Below are 7,521 nucleotides of genomic sequence, written 5' to 3' on the forward strand. Positions count from 1 at the left end.
AAATAAATATAAGAAGATTAAGATATATTTGTATGTATTGACGCATGGATAGAGGAAGTTAACGTGACAATATTTGATGCAATCAAAATACCCACATAAATGAGGTGTCAGCCAACCCTGATGAGTAAACGCTAAGTTTTTGGTTCTTTTTTATGAGTAAACGCGAAGTCGTTGGCTCTTTTAAATTAGGTGTCACCCAACCTTGATCAGTAAACGGCAAGTCTTTGGCTCTTCGTTACGAGTCGCAGGTTCAAGTCTGGCTCCGTTCTTGAAGTCGACGTGCCCCTGCGGCCCTTCGCGCATGCCCAGATGTGCCCGCCAGGTTTAAAGAGAAAAAAACAAAACTTTCATTTTATTTTGGGTACATTTCCATGGAAGTCTCTATCATCCACTAACAGAGGTTGCTACATGTTAATACTTCATAGATTCTTTTCAATATCCTCAGGTTTAAAATGATTTAAATTCGATGATGTAACCCACCAACAAGAGTATTAAATGCTCTGTACCTAGGTGCTATCCATGCCGTCAGTGTACTGCTGCCTGTGAAAGTGACCTATCTGTTTCAGTAGTACTGCCAGCGATGGAAGATGTATGGTCGAATGCTCGGAGCGAGTTCGAAGGGAGACTCCATCAGATAAACTCACAGAGGTAAGCAAAATTTATTATGGTAGTTTGCTTGGAAAGCTAAGTGGTACGGGATCGATGAAGTAGAGCACAATTTCTTCGGTTAATCCTCTGTTAAGACCAAATCCCCCCTCCCCAAAAGGGTGGTCTGATCTGAAAATGGATTGCGGAAATAAGGCCGCAGGTGATGAAAATGGATTGGAGAGACAAGGGATTAGGCCAAGAAATTGAACAAGCCCTCTGCTGCCGATTGAACAGAGAGTGGTGATATGAGGTTTTGTGGAAAATGGATCGGAGAGATAAGGGCTTCGGCCAAGAAATTGAATAAGCCCTCTGCTGCCGATTGAGCAGCGAGTGTGCTTTTTTTGGGGTTAGAAATGTAATTTTCTTTATAAATTAGTATTGCTCTGTATTTGCCGGGATGAAAACGGGACCAATATTTGGTTAAATACACCAATCGCTTCTGCTTAGTTTTCGAGCAAAGTTCTTTAACTACCTTACTCATCCGATGGGGTCGCAACATCTCTGAAATTTGGGTATAAATTCATTCAAGGAACTTGACAGCTTGTATTTCGTATCGTTGATTTTCTACTGATAGCTAGACCCTCGTCGCTGATTCTGTGCCCGTGTTCATATTATTATTTTCTTGTCAATTAAAGCTTTGGGCAGAGGATTTCGGTATCGGTTGCGAGGCAAAACAAATCACGCTCCTGCTGAGAAATTCAATGATCAAGACTTCAGTGACACCATGTTTTGTTTTCCCTCCGCAATTGATACTCACAAGTCCTGCCGAGGAGCACCAGCAAGGATTCATTGGCACGACGCTGAGGCATAGCAGAGCACCGCATCGTGTTTTCTCCATTTTCATTCAATACATTTTATATTTTCCCCGTTTCCATTTTTTTTCCTATTTGTTGAGCGATATAGATAGGGTTTTACCTTGTATAGCTGCACAGAGTATGAAAGCCGCACCAGGGCAGGTATTATGGGAGATCGTGAAGCAGAACAACTCTTTTCTTGTGAAGCCGAACAGCTACAGGAGCACCAAGATCTTTTCTTGTGCAGCCGAACAGCTACAGGAGCACCAAGATCCAGTTCAGCGAAGACACCTATAATCTCTGCAACTTGCATTCATTCAAGTTTTCAGGTATGGCTTCTCTTTTCCCTTTCTGTTGAAGTTTGTTGGTATATTTTGAACTGCTTATTTGCATATTATGATCAGTTTTTTTTGAAGTCCCAACAGAGACAAGAAGAAAGCATGTAGATGCATTGAAATGTAGATTACAGAATCTAAGGGAAGAACTGCGTGACTTGGACCTTGATTCTCCATAAGCTTATAAGTTTATTTTCCGTGCAGGAATTTATATTTAGCTGCAAATTTTCAATAAAATGCAAAATTGTGCAAATTTATATTTTGAACTGCTTATTTGCATATTACGGTCAGTTTTTTTTGAAGTCCCAACAGAGACAAGAAGAAAGCATGTAAATGCATTGAAATGGAGATTACAGACTCCAAGGGAAGAACTGCGTGACTTGGACCTTGATTCTCCATAAGCTTATAAGGTTATTTTCCGTGAAGGAATTTATATTTAGCTGCAAATTTTCAATAAAATGCAAAATTCTTGCAATTTTTGTTCATAAAGGTGCTTGTTATGACCTATAAAGCTGAATACAGGTATAGATAACTCTGGCAATGTTGCGGTTTTCCTCTGCTGTATGTGTTTTAGGGATCGATTCCATTAACTCACGATTTGATCTTTGGCTGGCTAACCATATAACGCTCTTCTTCCTCCTTGTTCTTTGGCAGGTTAACCTTATAACGCTCTTCTTCCTCCTTGTTCTTTGGCAGGCTAGCCATTTTTCTGTTTCTTCCTCCTGTCTGAAAGAAGTACTAGTTCCTAACATACTATAGGACAAGTAATGGGAAAGTTCCGAAGATGAAAAGCAAGGAACCTTTGAGGTAAATTACCTTTCCTTTAATCCACCTTACATACAAACCAAATGCTCCGTTTGGGGACACTGGAAGTCCAGAGAAGTTGATTGCTTCATTGGGTTTCTCTGTAACTGGGAACAACTATGACACGTGTTTGTTGAAAGCAATGTGCAAGAGTATGTAGGAAATTATTTCCCAGAAATTTGTGGGAATTAATGTGTCTGTTGAAAGCAATGTGCAAGAGTATGTAGGAAATTATTTCCCAGAAATTTGTGGGAATTAACCTGGTGATTCCTTTGTCTCAAAGTTCAAAATAAATTACTTTCGTTGTAACATTTCGAAAAAACATTTGCATGGTCTCAAAGTTTGAAATAAACTTCTTTCATTATAACATTTCAAAAAAAGCATTTGCTCTGCATCATTCAATGCCATACATATGATATTCAAAGATTTTATATTCTGGTTTTGCTTTTCACAAATAATGCTCTTGATTCATGCCAATGCAGACTCCATAATACACGTAAACATTGCAGACTCCATATACTTTGACTGGTACACACAATTTTGCAGAAGCTATATATTATTTGTGGTCATTGCCAATCATAGGCAGTGACCAGATTCTAAAAATGATTGGAATTATGGCATTCCATTAATTTTATTATAATATGAATCATAAAACCATATTGGTATTATGGCATTCCATTATTTTTCTTATTTGTAATATGAATCATAAAAACATGTATGCAATCATCTGTACTTGTTCAAATGGTAAGCGGAGCATTAAGCTTCGTTCAGGTTTTTTCCATTAAATTTCAGATGGAAGTTGTGTAACACATTCGTGTTGGAAGGGAGAGTCAGCCAGTTGTAATTTCATTTATCGTTGATTTATAATGAAATGAACTTGTTAATAAATTAAACAGAGTTTTGAATGTGATTTAAGATTTGGAAACTTTGGATGGTCACCTATAAAGGATGATTGACACTTTATTATTGTTTACATAAATTAGGATTTATTATTATTGTTGTGTACATAAATTAGGATTTATTATTACTTCTTGAAAGATATTTAAGATATTTTATGAGAGAAATAATTACTTCTTGAAAGATATTTAAAATATTTTATAAAAGAAATATAAATTTATGGTTGTACGAGGAAATGAATATGATTTTAAACTTCATCAAAAATATTTTAGGAAGAAAATTTCACTTTGTAATTTTATTTTTTTAAGAAAATAGATTAAAATTTAGCTTTTCTATAGTTTCTTAATATGGAAATTCATATAATTGGGTTTGTTTTAAATGTTTTTTATTATGGAAATATTTTTAAGCTGCTAGTTGAAGAAATTCACATAAATAATATATATGAAAATATATGCAGACTCTTTTTTTTATGGAATAAATAAAAATACCTTACTGATGTGAAATTAATTATATTATGTATACATAATATATTTGAAAAGATTTAGCTTACTAATTGTGAAATAAATTATATTATGTATAGATATTATATGTGAGAAGACTTAATACTAATCAATTAGATTTAGTCTTTAAATTATTGTTTAGGGGATTTAGTATTTAAATGATTTTTTAGGAGATTGTAAATTCTCAATTTTATAAATAACGTATATTTTTGAAATATTAAATCAATTGTATTTTTGTTTTGATATGCTTTTTTTTTTATGGAAAATAACATATATTTTTGAAATATTAAATCAATTGAAAATAATAATTTTGAAATATATTTTTGAAATATTAAATTAATTGAAAATAGTAATTTTGAAACTTGTATATTTTTATGTTAGTTTAAGATAAATTGATTACTGATTTTGTAAAGTTTTAAGAAATAAGAATTGAAATTCTAGAATATATAAAAATAATGTAGTTTTTTCTAAATAAAGTAATAGATGCTTAATTTTGTATATACCAAATTAAAAATATGAAATGAAATATTATATATTATATATTTATTTTTTGAGTTAAGTCAATATATGTCTCATCTTGTCTATACATTAGGCATATGAAATTAAAAATAATATCTTTTTTTGAGATAGAATAATATATATATCATCTTATCATACAAAATTGGATATATGAAATTAAGTGTTTCAAATGATAATCATGGAGCACATAAAATTTTGATTTTTACTATTTCAAATTCTATAATTTTAAACTAAGGAATCTCGCATGTTAATATGTACAAAGAAGATGACATTGTTTGGTCTTCTTGATAGAGATGCCATAAGGGACTTGAAGATATTTGATGATTGTTTCTTGATTAACCTTTGTAGTGGTTTGGAAATTGAGCATGAATTTGTAGGATTTTCCTTCATAGCGATCTATGAGAGAAAAGCGAGATGGGAAAATGTGAAAATATGGTGTACATGAATGCTTTCTCAATAGCCCTGGAAACAAAAGCTTACTATTAAGCTTCAACTTAACATTATTGATATATCGACATTCTACAAACATTTAGATAAAAACCTATATCATAAAAATACAATGGTTGAAGATATTTTTGAACTAAAATATTGTGATATTTATATCTCATAAAAGAGTTTTGAGATAAGAGTAATTTAAGTCTCATTTTGTCTATACAAAATTGGATTTAAAAATGTGTGTGGATGCAACAAATACATCAAAAGATGGGTAAATTCCATTTGTTGATTTATATCCCCTATCTACCCTTGGAATGCCCACTATGCCAAATGTTTTGAGTTCTTTTATGTCCAAGCTACTATTCCTATATGCATGTACATACCAAAAAACACAGAATTCGACAACATGAGTAGACTAACATGTTAGGTATCTCAAAGAGGAATGTCATCACCCAACCTTGATTCCCCCTTTTGGGGGAACATTGTTACATCAAGATAAGGTAAATTTTGTGTAGCTATACTAATGTCATCACTGGAGAAAGATGGATTTGAGGTTCACATCTCAATAAGAAACTGAATGCCTTCAATTTGTTAGCGGAGACTAGAGAGCTCATCATCATTTATGTGCATTAAGGTTCTATGTTCAACTAATAGGTCCACTGATCCAAACTTAATGAAGAACGCAACAAATTACAATGTAATCATAAATACAGAGACGCAGTAGAAAAACACTTCATCTCATTAATAGAAAAATATTGAACTATGCTTACAAACAGAATGGAAATAAACTAGCTCGGGCGATGGTAGCTTATCTCTAAGAAGAGATGTGGTGGCTACATGCCTCTGAACTGTGTTATAATGAGGCTCAAAGGCCTATTTATTATTGAGCAACAAGATAAAACCCTAAACAACCAAAACCCTAACCCTAGGGATGTAACGCCAAGAGTTTGTGGGCCTCGTTGGGGTTAGTTGGGCAACCAACTTCTCGGGTCGTAACTTGGTCATATTATATATGTTTGGCGCGTATGATACCTTGTTGGAAAGGTCTCTCTGAGTACTACAAGATTTGTGATAGACATGGACTTGCATCGGACTTAAAAAAAATGTCGTTTAGGGGGTCAAAATTGCTCCAGAAGTTCAGGACCTGAAAAACTGCTAAAAATAGTAAATGTTAAAATAAACAAGGAAACAGATGAAACTGACTGGAGGTCTAGGTGGAATAGGCGGGTGGCCACCAATATCCACCTGGATCATCCACAACAATGGTCAGATTGGACACCAATTGATTATGGCGCAACGAGACAATTTCTTCCTAAAGCTGATTAATTTTCTCCATTAACTGTTTAAATTCCACATTGGAGGGTCATGGCATAATGTTGACAACTTTGCACCCATTGGTTTTGAAGAAAGGTATATAACTGATCTTTGCCGATAGGAAAATCCCAACAAAATGTTGAGCACTGATGTGAGTTAACTTTCATTGTTGAGTGCTTGAACTGCCAATTATATTGGAGGCCTTGTCACTCTTGAGGAGATTAAAGAGTTTTTAAAACAATTCGGCAAAGATAAAAGTCATGGCCCTGATGGCTAGACAATTGAACTATTCCTTTCTTTCTTTAATGTTATGGGTCCAATCTTCTCTTAATGGTGGAGGAATCTAGAGAAACAGGGAAAGTCTCAACAACCATAAACGCTACTATTATTTTTCTGATTCCAAAATGTTCAAAGCCAAAAACCCTCCTTGGCTAATCTGGTGTATAAATTAATTACAAAGATCATTGCTAACTGATCAAGCATCCACTAGTTGAGAAGATGTCTCCAAATCAAATTGGGTTTCTTGCAGATACCCAAATCCATGATGCCATAGGCATTGCACATGAAGCCATTAATTCTATTAAAACAAAAAATCAAAATGCCCTTGTGCTAAAGATGGACCTCAATAAAGCATTTGACATAATTAATTGGTCCTTTCTTATACTCGTTCTTCTCCAAATTGGGTTGGGCTTGGATGTTAGAAACTAGATCATGGATTGTGTGACTTCAGCCAATTTCTCCATTTTAATTAATGCCCCCCCTCCAAAAAGTTCACTAGCACTAGAGGTCTTAGACATGGATGTCCATTGTCACCTCTATTATTTTTGCTAGTGATGGAAGGATTAAGTCTATTATTATTGATAGAGAAATAAACTGGTAGTTTAAAAGGTGTAAAAATAACACATAAGCTTTTCATCACGCACCTTCTATTTGTGGATGACGTTTTGCTTCTAGGAATGGGAACTGTAAAGGAATGACATGCCTTTCATAGAGCCATAAATCCTTTCTGCAGTGCAAATGGAATGGAAATCAACCTGAACAAATCTTCTTTCCACCAATTCTCTGTCAGCCTGGACACCCTCTCGGATATACATTATTTTTTGCCCCTACATACTTCCTCATTGGAAAATGGTATCAAATATCTTGACTATTTTCTAAAGTCGAATGACTACCATAAAGAGGATTGGAAGTGGATGATAAGAAGAGTGGAGCAACAAATAAACTTATGGTGCCACAATTGGTTGTCCTTGGGAGACAAAAAAATTATGGTCAAAT

The 7,521-nt window shown here is 34.2% G+C and overlaps 1 long non-coding RNA gene across 4 annotated transcripts; it reads left to right on the forward strand.

Annotated features, from left to right (window-relative positions):
* Positions 1 to 273: 273 nt before the first annotated feature.
* Positions 274 to 2,978, forward strand: LOC149217054 (uncharacterized). Of its 4 annotated transcripts, none has more exons than XR_016251218.1 (3): positions 274 to 1,771; positions 1,859 to 2,431; positions 2,474 to 2,978. It is a non-coding gene; the product is annotated as an uncharacterized LOC149217054 (long non-coding RNA). The 4 variants fall into 4 exon arrangements; XR_016251219.1 differs by having other exon boundaries at positions 1,868 to 2,431; XR_016251217.1 differs by having other exon boundaries at positions 279 to 1,771; positions 1,982 to 2,187; positions 2,474 to 2,975.
* The last annotated feature ends 4,543 nt before the right edge of the window (positions 2,979 to 7,521 follow it).

This window comes from Pinus tabuliformis, chromosome 1_1, assembly GCF_031772625.1.
Source record: "Pinus tabuliformis cultivar Carrire ecotype Pingquan chromosome 1_1, CPIR1, whole genome shotgun sequence".
NCBI lineage: Eukaryota > Viridiplantae > Streptophyta > Pinopsida > Pinales > Pinaceae > Pinus > Pinus tabuliformis.